This window comes from Pinus tabuliformis, chromosome 9 (assembly GCF_031772625.1).
Source record: "Pinus tabuliformis cultivar Carrire ecotype Pingquan chromosome 9, CPIR1, whole genome shotgun sequence".
NCBI lineage: Eukaryota > Viridiplantae > Streptophyta > Pinopsida > Pinales > Pinaceae > Pinus > Pinus tabuliformis.
In genome coordinates this window covers 198502656-198522176 of record NC_142307.1, presented here as the reverse complement: position 1 = coordinate 198522176, position 19521 = coordinate 198502656, and positions in this window count along the sequence as shown.

Sequence of the window (19521 nt, the reverse complement as noted above, 5' to 3'; positions counted from 1 at the left end):
GCTTGGCCGAATTCCAGATGAGAGAACCCATGCTAACTTCTGAAATTCTTATTCGCTCCTCCACTGGGCAGTGGCTTGCATACTTGGCTGTCCATAAGGAAGCCCATGGGGTGAGAGGTGCAGTTAGCCATTTCCACCAAATTCTAGCCCCCATGACTTCGTTGCTGTGAGAAGGGTCCCTTAATCCAACCCCACCCCCAATCTTTGGGAGATAGGCTTTTTCCCATTTGACAAGAGCCCATTTGCGCTTGAGACCGTTGCTGCCCCATAGGAAGGATCATTGGAGCAACTTGATTTCTTTGAGCACCCATTTGGGCGCTGCTAGGATGGAGAAAAGATACAGTGGCATGGCCTGAAGGATTGCTTTTATAAGTACCAACCGGCTCGCCATATTTAGAGATCTATGAGTCCAGGAGGTGAGACGAGTCTCTAATTTTTCCAAGAGGACTTTCCATGAGGAGTGTTTGAGGGCCGAGGCAATCAGAGGAGCCCCTAAATAAGTGGAAGGGAGGTTAGCAATGGTGAAGCCCAAAATGCGTGCTATAGCTGCTTGAGTGGTAGCCGAGGTGTGGAAGAAGAAGATCTGAGATTTGGACTTATTGATGGAAGCACCTGAGGCATCCGAAAAGTCCGATAGAAGAGATTTGAGCTGTCGGGCTTCCTGGACCGAGGGATGCCCGAGGAGCATGGTGTCATCAACAAACTGCTGGTGAGTAAAGGCTGAAGAATTATGAAAAGACAAGCCTATGAGGCGATGGGACTGCTGAGCTAGCTTAATACTCTTACCTAATCCTTTCGCCATAATAACAAATAGGAAAGGAGAGAGAGGGTCTCCCTGATGCCCCGAGATGGATGGAAAGTGGAGGGGATGCCATTGACTAAAACAGAGAAATAAAATATCCACTTCATATACAGATATAAAATTAATAAAATATCAAAAGTAATAAAGTTTATAAGCATTTTTAATTATACCATTTCGTGGCAATACATGCAAACAATTTAAACCGTTTAAACGACGTGTTTACATAGATACTCAAGCATACCTGGCGTGATACGTGTGGGATTAATGAATGCATATCTGGAAAATCGTGCTCATTATACAATAGGAGTCCTATACAATATATTAATAATGCATTGGGGTCGCAAGCTCGCAGTGATAGATACCACGAAGGCATTTGAAATGAGATTCGTCAAACAGTTTTCCTTATTTAGATATTTGTGGAGCAAGATTTTCTTCATCCAAATTGATGCCATGTACGTGGTAAGCCATAACCATTTTTTGAGCATATGCGGCTTGATTTCAAGTTTGCCACAATTGATACGACACCTTCATCAACGGGCGAATATTAGATGACTTGACAACACAGGGGAGTACTTGAAACATAGCCTGTAGTCCTTTTTTTTGTGATGTGACGAATGAAATAACTCAATGCTCGGAAACGCAGAACCTCCAGTGTTCTTGAGAAACGGGAATGTGAATACATAATCTCACCCGTCAGTCGCGTCATTTTCTTAAACCAGATTTGAATTGACTTATTCTTCTGATGATGCTACCAGATTTGAATTGACTGCTTAGACTGCTCCCGGACCATGAATCCAAGAGGAGTATATTCCTTTGATTCAAAATCTGTGCTTCCTTTGATTTAAAATATGTGCCTTCAATGACACAAAGGCCATTCGTATTCAGGTTATTAATCCCAAATTAGTATAATCAAATTTGGAAGCAGCAATTCAATTCATAAAATATTACTTCTACATAAAAAAAAAATAATATTATTCAATTTTTTAGATAATCTTCGGCAAAATTATATAACCAATTTTTTGTCAACGCGTTTAGAATCAAATAGTGTGGTTCATCATTACGATGAACCACACTGGTATGAACCACACTGGTTGGTTCGAAACGCAAATTGGTTATGTGATTTTGTCGAAAATTATCTAAACAATATCATGGATCACAGAAGTCTAAATTCCTTAATTATTCAATTCATCAAAAATTCCAAACTGTTATTCCTGCGGTTAGTAAATAACCAGATATTTAAACCATCTGGTATCCGCTCATGGTCCCATTAACTCACCATTTCTTCAATCAAAATGGTTGAAGTAATGAAAGCCTAGTGTGTGTTGTATTTTGGTTTAACCTTGAAATTCTCAGATGTCAAAGGGAAAACGAATTACTACACTCACACAGACATGGCTGAATTTCCCTGAGATTTGACTAGAGCGAATCGTATTAAACTGAATTATTCGGCGAACGATTAGAACTCCTGGCTTTTCGAATCCATTGACCTCATTCGGCGGCATGAAGCCGCGAAACTTTCGAGTATTCTGCTCGCTTCCTTTTTCCGCCTGTGGATTTGTAAATTCTGTGGCTTTAAATATGAAGAACACAGATGGGTTGGTTTTTGGTTATATCAAAATTTGTAGGCATTACTAAATTTCTAAACCATCATTATTATTTTTTTTTAGTAGTTTTGGGGTGGATTTTAGAGCGGTATCTAATCAATTCCTAATGAGGCCTCTATGAAAATCCAATACTTTCTCTCAAACACAGATCAGGGAATTGAATCTGGCAAAGGTTCTGATACTATGTTGAGGTTTTCTGTTACACCAAAACCCGCTACATTACTATGCTGCCAAACCATTATCATTACTTTTTTAAGTGATTCAAGTGTATCTCACAGTGGTGATTAGTCCATGTGATCTATTCCTAACTAATAAAGTGTGAAAATCCAACAAAACTATCATACTCACAATAAAAACTAACTGTCCATGTAATTTATTCCTAACCAAAAAAATATGAAAATCCAACAAGATTATCATACTCACGATAAAAGCCAACTACCTTTTAAAGAAAATAATAAATCTGTGGATATGCAAGACATAAATGGGCTATTGCCCCAACCAAACACCATTGTTGTCTATTCTAAGCCAGACAAACACCACTTTAACTAAATTTGCATATGCAAACACCATTGTTGTCTATTCTAAACAAAACAAACACCACTTTAACTAAATTTGCATATACAAGACATAGATCAACTATAGCCCAAACCAAACACCATTGTTGTCCATACCAAACCAGACAAACACCACTTTCTAAATTTGTTGTCCATACTAAACCAGACAAACACCACTTTCTAAATTTGCATATTTTACATTGGAGTCGTTTATGCTCTTTATTTTTTCAATTGGATAATATAACATCATTGGATAATATTCTGGATTTTAATAATAAATTTTGAAATGTAAATTTGCATATACAAGACATAGATCAACTATAACCCAAACCAAACACCATTGTTGTCCATACTAAACCAGACAAACACCACTTTCTAAATTTGTTGTCCATACTAAACCAGATAAACACCACTTTCTAAATTTGCATATTTTACATTGGAGTCGTTTATGCTCTTTATTTATTCAATTGACTCATATAACATCATTGGACAATATTCTGGATTTTAATAATAAATTTTGAAATGTAATTATTTAAATTTTAAATTTTAAAATATAATTATATAAAGTATAGTTTTATAATTTATATAATTTACTTTTATGATTTAAAAAAATCACATTTCAAATCAAATTAATTAAATATTTTGAAAAAGGAAATATCAACCATGCCATTTCACACCATCTTCTAATAAAAACAATCTATGTAAACACAATTTCTAATTTCTATGGCCAAACAAACATCATGTGACAATTCTGATTGACATTGCCCAGACCACCAAATGAGATTGTTCTCCTACGTTAAGTCCGAACTACAAATAGCATGGAAATCGTTTTGCGATGGCAACATCTCCTCATTGTATATCTATCTGTTTATAAAAACTGCGATTCGATACTATGTAGGGGTGTTACAAATATATCCATTACATATTTAAATGCATCAACTTCTCAATTGGTGACTACAGAAGCATACACGATATTATTAATTGGTGATTATAGGATATTATTTTTATTATTAATAAAAGATAAAAACATATTTAGGTTTACTATCAATATTATAACTATCTCATATGTATATTTTTTAAAATTTGGATTATTTCTAGATGTGTTATTTTTGAATAAAGTTATATTAAAATTTTCAATATTGCTATAAGATATTATTAAAATTTTATTTTTATTACAGTTTTAAAATATCTATAAATAAATTTTATAAAAATTTAATTTTAACCATTCAAATTTATTCATCACCATTATTAAAAAAAACATATCATCTAAAACGATCCAATAAAAATCTTAAATTATTAACTTATCTCTTTAAATGGAAAAAATAAACTCTTACTCAAACAAAAGTTTAAAAAACAATTTACCGTTCACATTTTTACAACATTCCAGATAAACTTTCTAGAAAAATTGCCAATAAAAATAATGTGAAATCTCAAACAAAATTCAATTCCCTGCACCACGTTTTAAATACCCGGCCAGAGTGAAAGTGGCGTTGCATTCCTTAACGTTTAACAGTACAGTTATTTCTTGTCCGCGTGTAATGCGTATCTACCATCGAAAGCAATTATGTAAGGATTTTATATCCCCTTCTTGATATTTAGCTTCTAACAATTTTATAGCCTTCTTGGTAATGGGCTTTTAATAAATTTTAGGTAGGTGATTGGGAGAGAGGGTTTTCACTTATGATTGGTTTGAATATTTAATAAGAAGAATAATTTTAGTTGTTAGTATATAGTAAAAAGATTATGATTAAGATTGCGTTATTATTTATTTTATTTAAAGGTTTTTAACATGTGTCTGTTTTTTAATTTTAAAATTTAAATTATTGTTAATTTAGAGATGTGTCTTCTCCATTTATCATATAAATTTATTTTTTAGATTGCAGATAACTAATATGGTTCAATTAATATTGTTTAATTTATCTAATATTTTTTGAAGATGAACCACATTGGCTCATTCAAAATACATTAATAATCTAAAAATTTATATGATAGATTCATAAGACAAAGCTTTGAATAACTCTACTAGCAAAAACCTCCATTCAATTATTTTCTTATTAATTATATTATTATAATTCAATTTTTTATTTGCATAAAAATAGTATAACTATTAATATTTATTGATCATTTAATTTTTATAACTAAATTAATATGATTATATAAATAACATCCCTTGTATCTAGCCCCAAGAGTTAGCTCAATCGATCAAATCAAGTGCCTCGCTAATGGGAGGTCACAGGGTCGAATCTCGAAAGCTCTTGGGGTCATGCCATTAAATAGGCCGAGCCCTTCGGGTGCTATCCACTGAGTGTTCTACGGTCAGTAAATAGGTCGAGGGGTGTTGATGCCCTTCGGGTGGTGTCCACTCAGTATTCTACAATCCGCCCTTCGGGTGGTGTCCACCTAGTGTTCTACAATCCTGGATGTAGCGGCTACCCACCCACTGACCGGGGTATTGGTTGTGTAAAGAAAAACATCCCTTGTATCTTGGTATTATTATGATGCCTTGACTAAGATATACTTTATTATTATCCTTGTTTTAGATGCAAGATATCTTAAATTGACTTTTATCTCATCTATGCTTATATTATTTAAAAGCAACTCGATATCCACTTTTATTTTTCATTAAAGGCAAGGTATTTTCAAAAAGAAAAACAAATAATGAATGCACACAACACAAATTAAATGCTAATTCAAGTTGTTAATTTAGCCAATTTTTATAGTATAAATTAGGTGTAAATGTTGAAAATGTATCATAAGTATTTTAGTAACTTTATTTTAAATCATTGTTTCAAGAATTTAATTTTAAATTTTATAAATATTTATTTTTAACATTTTTTTGTATTGTCTATTTTTGTCTATTATTGAATTTTAAATTTTTATTTTCTAATTTTCTATTCACATATTAAGAAGAGGTTTAAAGGAAAGTTGATGTTCATAAATAATTTAAACAAGAGGAATGTGGATTTTAATGAAGAAGGTGTTAGTAATGCATCAAGCATTATTTAGTAATTATTGTTTTACATTTAAATTCATATATCAAACCCAAATTATGTTGCAATTTACTTGATTATCAATTATTAATTATATGATTTGAGAAGGAATTAACCACTTGATATTAGTTAAAGATACTTAGTTACATGTTTTCTTGTTTTATTGTCATTCATATTTTACTTTTAAAATGGTTTAACAAAGATTATGTGTTGCTTTTGTGTAGACTTCTATAAAACCGCAAAGTATTTATGACCTTATCTACACAAAATGCAACATACAACAAAGGAACCAACCAACTTATCAAATTATTTTTTCTCCATCCATTTCATTTACCTCTAATATAATAGTTGAATAATATTTATTTTATCACTTCTATAGTGACCTAATTCTATTCACTATCGGGGACTTCATTGGGAATAGCTCTATGATGCTTAATTTTAAAGGTTTTTATATCTAATTTCATTTTTTAAAGTTGGAATTACTTATTTAGCTTTGTTTTGTTCATTATGTAAATTGAGAATTGAAAATTCTTTTTGGAATTTTTTTTCACATTTTCAAACTAGAGTGTAACTATTTTCAAGGTTAGGAGCAAGTACCCATACATTCTCTTCATTAGAAAATTCAAGAATTGTGATGCAGGAGCATCCGGACACCTCAATGAAAGAAAATTAGAGAAAGAGGACAGGTGGACAACCACATGGACAGCCAGGCCAATCGTGAACAAGATTCGGTTAATAAACTAATTTTAGTTAAAAATCAGTTAAAACTGAATGTACCTAAATGTATGTATAACAAGAAATGAAGGATTCATGGGGGAACGAAGGAAGAAGGAGAGGAAAAAAACCTGTGCGTAAGAGAGAGGGCAATATGTAGTTGCTGGAGAAATTCCGGATTAAGGCTGAGATGCCTTAAATTGTAATCTGAGACTGTAATTAATGAAAACGCATTTGTGTGAATTGTGTCTTTATGTGTTTTTTTTTTGTTTTTCTTTTCAGTTGAAAATGAAAATATTAATGCCACAGAATAGGCATGTCGGTGAGCAAGATTTTGATTTTATTTTTGATGAGGCGAACTGTGAGATTAGAGAGACCGCCGTCTATTAATACTGTGTCGTCGAATAGATCAAATACTGGTGTCATGGCGTCGAGTGCTCCCTCGTCGTCGGTTCCGCCCGCAGGCCGACCGAAGTCATCGTCTTCTTCGCCGTCCTTCTCTAGGCGCAACAGCGTAGGGTCGCCTCGCAATGGCCAAGATGATTGTGGAGTGCTAGGACGAGTGAGAGTAGCTGTAAGACTGCGCCCTAGGAATCAAGAGGAGCTTGTTGCAGATGCAGATTTTGAAGATTGCATGGAGCTTCAGCCAGAGCTCCAACGATTGAAGTTGCGAAGGAACAATTAGGATTCTGACACATATCAGTTTGATGAATTTCTTACTGAAGTTGCCTCTCAGAAGCGTGTTTATGAAGTTGTAGCAAAGCCTGTTGTTGAGAGTGTATTGGAAGGGCACAATGAAACCAATGATGGCACAGCGTGTTACGTGAATGATGCAGTTGAAAACAAGATCATGTAAGATCAATGCTAGATTGAAGGCCGATATCCGATGGACAAAGCGGTAGCAAGAAATTGGGAAGCAGCTGCCTGGCGAGAGATTTCTTTCATTGTGGTTGGATCAATGGAAAGTGCTGCGCAGTCATGTTTGAGAAGACTGTGAGAAGTCTCAGAAATGGTTTCGTGGACCCATAACCCACAGGTCCCCAGATCGAGCCCGTAAAAATACTGAAAATGAAGATCATCAGACTTCGTTTTCATCAAGTGGTATCAGAGCGGGAAAATATTTCCTGCGGAGAGGAGTTTTTTTACATGCGAAGAAAGGAGGTACTAAGAAAAAAGAGGTACAGTTTGTTTGTGAAGGTGAGAAAATTGCAGCAAACCTGGAGCAGGAGTGCTCAATGGGTTCGAGAGGAGAGAACCGCAGAGATGCCGAAAGGACTAAGCTCAGCAGAGAAGCTTGGTAGGGCATCTAGTAGCAGGGAGGACTTGCTATGGCAGAGGTTTGGTTGCAGCTCACAGAAGGCAGTTCCACTGACGAAGTGAAACAGTGGGTAGAATTGCGAATTGTGAAGGAAACGCATATGACCAGGAGGTCATAATTTTGTACCTCGGGAGCATATGACTAGGAGGTCATAATTTTTGTACCTCGGGAGTATGATGCAGGAGCATCCGGACACCTCAATGAAAGAAAATTAGAGAAAGAGGACAGGTGGACAACCACATGGACAACCAGGCCAATCTTGAACAAGATTTGGTTAATAAACTAATTTTAGTTAAAAATCAGTTAAAACTGAATGTACCTAAATGTATGTACAACAAGAAATGAAGGATTCATGGGGGAAAGAAGGAAGAAGGAGAGGAAAAAAACCTGTGCATAAGAGAGAGGCAATATGTAGTTACTGGAGAAATTCCGGATTAAGGCTGAGATGCCTTAAATTGTAATCTGAGACTGTAATTAATGAAAATGCATTTGTGTGAATTGTGTCTTTATGTGTTTTTTTTTTGTTTTTCTTTTCAGTTGAAAATGAAAATATTAATGCCACAGAATAGGCATGTCGATGAGCAAGATTTTGATTTTATTTTTGATGAGGCGAACTGTGAGATTAGAGAGACCGCCGTCTATTAATATTGTGTCATCGAATAGATCAAATACTGGTGTCGTGGCGTCGAGTGCTCCCTCGTCGTCGGTTCCACCCGCAGGCCGACCGAAGTCATCATCTTCTTCGCCGTCCTTCTCTAGGCGCAACAGTGTAGGGTCGCCTCGCAATGGCCAAGATGATTGTGGAGTGCCAGGACGAGTGAGAGTAGCTGTAAGACTGCGCCCTGGGAATCAAGAGGAGCTTGTTGCAGATGCAGATTTTGCAGATTGCATGGAGCTTCAGCCAGAGCTCCAACGGTTGAAGTTGCGAAGGAACAATTGGGATTCTGACACATATCAGTTTGATGAAGTTCTTACTGAAGTTGCCTCTCAGAAGCGTGTTTATGAAGTTGTAGCAAAGCCTGTTGTTGAGAGTGCATTGGAAGGGCACAATGAAACCAATGATGGCACAACGTGTTAAGTGAATAATGCAGTTGAAAACAAGATCATGTAAGATCAATGCTAGATTGAAGGCCGATATCCGATGGACAAAGCGGTAGCAAGAAATTGGGAAGCAGCTGCCTGGCGAGAGATTTCTTTCATTGTGGTTGGATCAATAGAAAGTGCTGCGGAGTCATGTTTGAGAAGACTCTGAGAAGTCTCAGAAATGGTTTCGTGGACCCATAACCCACAGGTCCCCAGATCGAGCCCGTAAAAATACTGAAAATGAAGATCATCAGACTTCGTTTTCATCAAATTGTGTTTGTCCTTAGACCAAAGAATTGGGTATATGGTTTTTTCCTTTTAATACAAGTAGATGTATCTTGTGTGAGTAACTTTGGTAGTTTTCTTGATTTTATGGCTTTTCAATCTTGTTTTTTCGTAATATTGGAAGTGTTTAGTCTATAGTCATAGACAATATCAATGTAGTGTTTGTCATTTGCATTTAACTGTTTTGTATTCTGTAAAATAAGAAAACAAAAACAAAACAAAAATGTATTTTTTGGTGCTTTAGCCATTACTATTAATGTTTGCCATTAAAATGTAAAAAAATTAAATATTAAAATTCAAAAATAATTTCTTTTGGTTTGTTTGAAGTATTTCTATACATTTGGAAAATGGGGACATTTAAAGAAAATTATTTGTTTCCTTTAATTAGCATGATCTCCTAAAAATCTAAAAGAATTGCTTGCTTTGGTTGGAAATTGTTTTATCAAAAAGTCATATTACAAAGTAGTGTTTCTATTTAAAAAAATTCTCTTTTTATTCTTTTTCATCTGAATATTTCATATTTTCTCACTTTTGCATCCATTTGAGTAAAATTTGCAATTAAAATCAATGCTCAATACAATCAATTAGATTTTTCTTTTTTTAAATAAAACATATAATAGTTTAGGATTTTAGAGCTTTGGTGGAGGTTGGACAATAAACTCTTCAAGGACATGAAAACCAAACTAGAAGCATTTATAAGAGTTGTAAATTCAATAGTAGTGACAACAGTTATTTGGGAAGCACACCTTACATGTATGTCAATCACAAGGTTAAGGCTGCGTATTCAAATAATTCCTTCTTACATGTTTAGTGGCTATGCATGCATGGGAGCTTTAGCTAAAGTGACATATCCTTGGAGTGACACCATTTCTTTGAAGTTTTAGGTATTGTATTAATCCATATGCTCCCTACCCATAAGTAGAAACATAACCCAAGACATTTTTGTTCAATTTCCTATTGCGAAAGAATAACCTTAGTGGCCTTTCTTAGGTTTCCATTTGGGTGGCTGCAAGTGGGGATGCTTGTAGTACATGAATAGATGCATAACATCTATCTTAACTCCTTTATAGGGTAGCCATATTCGTGAGGATACTTGCACCTTTAGTGATTGTTACATGATCATTACCATCACTATCTCTCACGCATATTTTTGCTATATATGGACCCTCGTCATCCCAAAATAACTCTTAGAAGACCCTTTTTCTTTACTAGTTGGATTTAGGACTCAATCACCCTAAACATACTTTTGTAGAAGTTTTCTTACTTTAATAAAGCTTAGATAATGTTTTATAAGTGTGTGTTTATTATAAATTTTCAACCCTGTAGAAGGCTTTATAGATTTCCAATTTTCTAAATTACAAGTTATGGGTGATGTTCCTAGGAGTAGCAACCAAGGGATCCCTTTGCAAGAGGACCTTTCTCATTTTTCTTTGTTTGGAAGCATTGGTTCCCCCTTTAATTTCTACCTTGAATCTATTAGAATATTGAGAATACAAATAATCATATAACAATATAAAACACCACAAACCTTTACTAATATAACCTCCTACCCATAAAAGCAATAGTTAATCAGTAAAATAAAAGAAGCAAGAGACAAAAGAAATAACACACCAGACTACATCATGAAACCCAAATTTAGAAAACATCCATGGGAAGGTAATAATGTCTTTGTTATTGTCAAAAACTTTTAAGATTAAAAAGAGTGCCTCCACAAATACTTTATCTCTTCGCAAACATAATACTTTGATATGCAATGTGTTGTGTGTTTCATGGGACTCCTTAATCTCTATTATATACCGAGACATGTGGAGTAATTACATCTCAAAAATACATATGGGATAGTAATTCACCTCCTTATATAATATATTATTAAAATGGTATTTTACTCGATGATGGATGTGAGATATTCCTCTTTAACTTAGGGTTTCTTCTAACATATCCTAGACATTATTACCTTCTAAAGGGACACATTTTAACTTTCCCTCTTAATGATGACTAGGGATAAGGGACACTTATGAAGGAAGATGGAATTACATCAATTCTCTCCTTTGATGCCAACTTCTTACATTACCAACAACTTTCAAGTTGTACAAAATTTAGGCATCCAAAGAATTTTGAACATTGTCACAAGTAATGAACAACACTTATGAGGAAGTCTAAACATTATCATCGGTAATAAAGAAACACTTCTAAGTAATTTTGAACCAATAAAACTTCTTAAGAATTATGAACACTATCACCAATAACAAGCAATACTCTTGAAGATTTCTACACATTTTCACCAATAAGAAAGAAAAACTTTTGAGGAAGTCTGAATAAACAACCCTCTTAAAGAAGTCTAAACATTGACACCAACAAAGCAATACTCCTATAGAAGTCCGAACATTATCACTAGTAAGAAGAAAACACTTATGAGGAAGATTGAAGAAATAACACTCCTAAAGAAGTATGAACATTGTCACCAACAAGAAGTACTTCTGAGGAATTTGAACATTGTCACTAATAAGAAAGCAAAACTTCTAAGGAAATTTGAATAAATAACACTCATGAACAAGAATGGACACTATAAACAAAAAAAGCAATACTTTTAATGAAGTCTTATCACCATCACTAGTAATAAGGAAACACTTCTGAGGAAATCTCAACCAAAACACTCTTAAAGAAGTCTGAGCATTGTGACTAGCAATAAGAAGTGCTCCTAAATAAGTCTGAATAATTTAACACACCATCAATGATGATTAAACACAAGAACATGAAAAACTATATCTCCTTATAATAGTGGGTGATACACAATGATATGTAGTCCTCAAACATCTTTGAAATGCACTCCATGACCATTTATTAATCCAACCAAAGTCTACTATGATAATCACCATTGGTCCAAGTTTCTACCTTTCACATCTTTACTGCAAACATATGAAGGCATAGTTGTCATGTTTCAAATATTTTTTCTTCCTTAGTATATTCCTTTGATTCTTATGAGGATGATGATATGGCATAGACACAAACTCATGTTTTGATTCACTAACAACAGAGAATAACCATGTACATCATTAACACTTTCCAGGACATCAACAATGACATAGTCAATCATCTCATTCAATTTTTAATTGTCGTTAGTAGAGGACAACTCTTCCAACAACCTAGTTTGAACTCCTCCTAGAACAAATAACACCTTTTGGGATTCAACATGATTGGATGTAGGTAGTGAGGCAAGAGTAATTGCATTATATCCAAGACATACTCTAGGATTTTGTATCTCAAGGGTAGTAGTATTAGTAAGTCCCTATCCATTCTTCCCATATCCACCTCTAGTATATCCCATTATTCTCAATAGTCGAAACCCAATACCTATAATGTGGTTTTCAAAACTGAGAGAAACAACATGATTTGTGGCCAATAAAACATGTGGTGAAATAGAAAGATCAACATTAGTGGTCTCATAATCAACTAGAATAAAAGCAATATCATCAATATGTGAGTTTCACTACTCAACATCATCAATTTCTTCTGAGCATTTTGCACGCGGTTAACTTCTAGTTGAAGGTTATATTTGAAGTCCTATAAGTTCTTAATAATTTCATCATTGTCAATCATTTGTATCAACAAGGAGTTCTGATTTTTCTTTAAAGCTTGATATTGATTTTTCAATCCTTCTTGCTCTACCTACAACTTAGCAATAATAGACTACAAGGTAAGGAATTCTTAACAAAGTGGATCAACATCCTTCATCCTCAAGGAATAGGTTGTGCCATCATTAGTCTTGTCATACAAAGCCTAAATTTTTCCACATCTAAACCAGACTATCTTCAACTATTATATGTACCCATAGGTTATTTATGATTGCTATCCTAATGAAGTTAGAAAATTATATATTATGGAGCAATGGAACACATAAAATATTGCAGAAATATAAACAAAGAAGACACATAAAACAAGAGAGACACAGATATACGTGGTTCAACCAGTTTGGGCTACATCCACAGAGAAATAACCAATCCTTCTTTTATTATATTATCCAGCAAACTGAATAGATAGAACCTACAACAAATCCACTGTAACACCCTCTTCGCTCTCAATATCCTCTCTCTTCCTCACTCAGAATACAGATATGCAAAGACGCAATACAATTACCTCATATATAGTGAGGGGTTGCCTTCTAGGGCAAAAAACCCTAAATTAAACATAACTTCTACCATCAGATCATTAGCCTAATGAATGGCCCAGATTGACTAGAAATTACTAGACTTTTACAAGGCAATCTTAAATCTATTTTTAGCTTTGGGGGCACTGCCCCCAAACCCCCCAGCCGAGGGGGATTTACCCACGCGAGGGGGACAAGTCCCCCCCACACCCCCCTACGTTGAAGGGTGTACAGTCTTCTTGGGGTATACGTCTGGCTGAAACCTTTGAATACAGAAAATAATCAAGCTCCACACCCAACAATCTCCCACTTGGAGACTAATTATAGCAACTCCACCGCTGCTTCATTTGCTAGACAATGAATCCACTTTGGACCTGGCTGTTACTCATCTTCTTCATCATACTTGAAGACCAATTGAAGCTGAGTAGATTCTCAATTTCTCCCTGGCTACAACGTTTGTGAGCATATCTGCAGGATTTTGGCTAGTATGTATCTTTTCCAGCTTCAACTTTCCATCTTCCAATGCTAACCGTATGAAATGGTACTTGAGCTATATATGTTTAGTCTTGGAATGAAATGCTGAGTTCTTTGCAAGATGTATGGCTCTCTGGCTGTCACTATATAACTTGCCCAACTCCTGCTTCTTACCCAATTCATCCAGAAACCTTTGTAACCAAATCATTTCTTTACTAGCCTCTGTAGCAGTAACATACTCTGCTTCTGTTGTTGAAAGTGCAACAACACTTTGGATTTTTGAAGCCACACTGACAGTTGTTCCACCTATAGTAAATACATATCTTGTAGTGCTCCTCCTGTTATCTTTGTCACCTACCATATCTACATCAACATATCCCTGTAGAGCAATGTTTGAAACACCAAAGCATAATGCTTGATTTGTGGTACCTCTCAAATACCTGAGAATCCACTTCACTGCCATCCAATGTTCTTTTCCTAGATTGTTCATGTACCTGCTTACAACTCCCACTGCATGTGCAATATCAGGCCTTGTGCAGACCATTGTATACATTAAGCTTCCAATTGCTGATGCATATGGAACTTTAGACATATGAGCCATTTCTTCCTGAGCCTTGGGACACGCATCCTTACTTAATCTGAAATGGCTAGCCAAAGGTATACTAACTGTTTTTGCATTCTACAATTAAACCATTTCAGCACCTTTTCTATGTATTCACTTTGAGACAATGTTAATTTGCGATTCTTCCTGTCTCTAATTATTCTCATACCAAGGATTTGTTTTGAAGCACCCAAATCCTTCATTGCAAATGAGTTTGCCAATTTCCTTTTGAGCACATTTATTTCTTGCATGTTAGAACCTGCAACAAGCATGTCATCTACATACAATAACAATATAATATAGCTGTCATCATTTTTCCTTTTGAGATAAACACAATGATCAGAGTGACATCTAGTATAACCTTGTTCAAACATAAACCTGTCAAATTTTAGATACCACTGCCTTGGAGCCTATTTTAAGCCATACAAGCTCTTCTTCAACCTGCACACTAGTTTCTCCTTCCCTTTCACCTCATATCCTTGTGGCTGCTACATATATATCTCTTCCTCCAAATCCCCATGGAGAAAGGTTGTATTTACATCTAACTGCTCAAGATGAAAATTTTCAAGTGCTACTAGACTTAAAATAGTTTTGATTGAAGTCATTTTAACAACAGGAGAAAATATTTCATCAAAATCAATACCTTTCTTCTATGCAAACCCCTTCACCACAAGTCTAGCTTTGTACCTCTGTTTTCCTTCATCTTCTTCCTTCAGCCTGTAAACCCATTTATTCTGCAATGCTGTTTTACCTGCAGGCAACCTGACTAAGTCCTAAGTCTGGTTATGTGCTAAGGAGTCCATCTCTTCTTTCATGGCTTGCTCCCACTTCTTCGTGGTTTCTACCTGCACTACTTCTTCATAACATTTTGGTTCACGAGAATTAGTTAACAATACATAATATAATGAAGGAGAGTATTGTTCAGGGGGCCTACTTATCCTGGTAGATCTTCTAACACCACTTTCAGGTGTTTGAAGTGCTTTTTGCTGTTGTGGTTGTTGTTTGGGCTGTTGATCATTATAATTTTCAGGCACCATCACTTTCCTATGATATTGTCAAGCACTATGTATTATCTATTTTCTTTTTCCTGTTTCTTTTCCTGCAACTGATTCTTATACGAGACCTTTTCATTGAATATTACATCTCTGTTCCTAATGATTTTGTGATTTTCATAATCATATAAGCGATAACCAAAATCATTAACACCATATCCAATAAAGGTACATTTATTTGATTTTGTCTCAAGCTTTGTTCTATTTTCTTTGTTAATGTGGACAAAGGCTTCACAACCAAGAGTCTTTAAAAAAAAGTAGTTTACCTTTTTACCTGTCCATGCCTCCTCTGGAATACCACCATCCAAGGAACTTGAAGGCCCTTGTTTATTAGATAAACAACAGTATCTACAACATCTACCCAAAATTGTAAAGACAATCCTACATGCAATCTCCTGCACCTTGCACGCTCCATGATTGTCCTGTTCATCCTTTTTGACACACCATTTTCTTGTGGTGTTCTGGAACTGTCTTCTCTTTGCGAATTCCATTCTCAGAACAATACCTATCAAACTCTTTGCTGCAATATTCACCTCCATTATCTGATCAGAGACACTTCAACCTTTTCCTTGTCTCATTTTCAACCAAATCTTTCCATTTCTTGAAAGTATCAAATACATCAGATTTATTTCGAATGCAATAAGTCCAGGTTTTTCTGGTTGCATCATCAATAAAAGTAACATAATAATGAGAGCCACCAAAATATGATACCTGAGCAGGTCCCCATACATATGTATGCACAAGATCTAATTTTTGCTCTTCTTTTCTTTCCCAACTATAAGGAATTTCACTCTCTTCTATTTTCCATAAACATAATTCTCACAGAATTTTAAATCAACATGCTTCAAACCTGGCAACAAATTTCTTGAGTGAAGAATATGCATCCCTTTCTCATTCATGTGCCTGAGCCTATGATGCCACAATTCCGTATCTTCTCCTATAGAGGTTAAAGCATTAACATTATTAGAAATACCATTGCATAAATACAATGTACAACCTTTTCTCCTTTCGCTATTACCAGGGATATTTTAGTGACCTTCCATGTTTTATCTGTGAAAGTACTTACACAACCTTCACCTCCCAATTGCCATATTGAAATCAATTTTTTCTTCAAATCTGGACCATGCCTTACCTCCTTCAATAGTCATTGATTTCCATTATGTTGTTTTATGAAAACTGTACCTATTCCAACGATTTTACAGGGTTTATCATCACCCAATCGAACTTGTCCAAAATATCCTTGAACATAATCATGAAAATGTTTCTTATCAAGTGTGGCATGGAATGAGGCCCCTGAATCTACCACTCAGGCATCAATAATATTTTCTAATGAAAGAATCAAAGCTTCTTGCAACACATCACCTATTACATTCGCTTCATGATTAGCTTCTTGCTGCACGTCTCCTTCTTTTCCTTTCAGAGACTTGCAGTCTTTCTTTAGGTGTCCTTTCTTCCCACATTTCCAGCACACTATCCCCGATCTGGACTTGGATCTGCCTTTTCTTGACTTACTGTGATATCCTGGGCTCTTTCCTCTTTCCATTTTTCTTCCCTTAGTCTCTGCAGTCAAAGCATTACCTGATGTCTCACCGCAGCCTTTCCGTCGCATTTCCTCACTAAAGATTGCACCGAAAACATCATTAAACTTTAAAGTACTAGATCCAGAGATAGAGTTACTAATGGCCATAACTAAGCCATTCCAAATTTCTGGCAATGAGCACAGAAATAACAGAGCCCTAACTTCATCATCAAAATTTACCCCTATAGAACTTAACTGACTTGTAACGGTATTAAAATAATTTAAATGGTCTGCAACAGATCCACCTTCTAACATCTTCATATTAAATAAACGCTTCATGATAAATACCTTATTTCAGGCCGAGGGTTTTTCATATAGTTTGGCCAATGCCGACATTAAACCTTGTGTTGTCATTTCCTTTGAAATATTAAATGCTACTGACGCCGCTATGCACTGTCGTATTGTTCCAAGTGCCTTTCTGTCGAGAATATCCCATTCTGTGTCTGTCATACTCAACGGCTTCTTTTTCTTTCCGCTCAATGGTAGGTACAGATCTCTCTGCTACAGATAATCTTCCATCTACATCTTCCACAGCTGGTAGTTTTGGCCGTTAATTTTTTCAACCCTAAACCTACCATCTTCTGCCATTTATCCCACTCGACCCAGGAACCCTTCTCTCCTACGAGTTTATCAGCCAAATAGACCTTCGGCTCTAATACTAGTTGTTAGAAAATTATATATTACGAAGCAATGGAACACATAAAATATTGCAGAAATATAAACATAGAAAAAACATAAAACAAGAGAAACACAGATATATGTGGTTCACCTAGTTTGGGTTACATACATGGAGAAACAACCAGTCCTTCTTTTATTATATTATCCAGAGAACTGAAGAGATACAACCTAAAACAAATCCGCTGTAACACCCCCTTCGCTCTCAATCTCCTCTCTCTTCCTCGCTTAGAATACATATATGCATAGACGCAATACAATTCCCTCATATATAGTGAGAGGTTGCCTTCTAGGGAAAAAAACCCAATATTAAACATAACTTCTACCGTTAGATCATCCGCCTAATGAACGGCCCAGATTGACTAGAAATTACTAGACTTTTACAAGGCAATTTTACATCTATTTTTAACTTCGGGGGCGCTGCCCCCGAACCCCTGCCGAGGGATCGCTGGTCCTTGGACCTCCCAGCCGGGGGGGATTACAAGTTCCCCCTGCACCCCCCCGCGTGGAGGGGTGTACAGTCTTCTTGGGGTATACATCCGGCTGAAACCTTTGAATACAAAAGATAATCAGGGTCCACACGCAACAAATGAGTCATCTTCCCTATTTATAATGCTTCTCCCATACAACTAAATCTCTAACATTAGTTGGTTTCTAACTAGTACCATTGACTACGTGCTAGAGGTTCTCACTCTTGAGAATATCTATTAGTTTTATTTTCCATTGAAGATAGTTAGTGTCAATCAACTTAGGAACTAAAATAACCTCTTAAGTCATGATCAATAAACTAAGAAATTGAGAATTTGAAACAATGAAGTAAAAGAAAGAGGAACTTGACAAACCATATGATAATACACTTACTTCCAATCACCTACAACAAAAACTGCGAGTAAGAAAATAAGAAAGAAATGTAAAAAATACCACTTGAACCAGAATCAGTGTTAAGCCCACAAAACTAATGAATTCACTCTTATCATCCATTATATTGTCATTTATTGCAAATATGAATTTCCAACTTTCAAAACATTGATAAATTTCATAAAACAAATAATGATTATATATATATATATAAAACTAACTTGAACTAGAACTTACCTTTATAATTTGCCGAAAAAATACTAAACTAAATCACCAAAAAAACACTAAACTAATAAATTAAGATAACTAAATAATATACCAACAAATATTATATTATTTTAGTACATTATATTATATAATAATAAACGTGGTTAATATTCGATGTTTCAACTCCTACCATAACCTGGTTAATTGCAATAAAGCTAGGGTTACGGGAAATGAATTGTCGATTGCTAAAATGACTTCGATTTAGATGCCTTGGAAAGTCAAAAACATGTGAATGGTAGACCGCAGAAGAAAGCCCAATGAAATAGCAGTTCACGCAACAAACGAAACGGTCATATGACTTTCATACAAACAAGAACGAATTCCATGAAAACCAAAGAAACAAAGTTTACAAACAAAAACTTAGATATGCAATTGATTCCAAAAATATTCAAACCTGGAAAATTATTTATACAAAGGTCATATGTATTATGTACAGGTAGGAAAATTATTTTTACAAAGTTAATACGGATTATGTACTTGTATAAATCTATTTGAATCACGGATCTAACATGAGTAGAGAG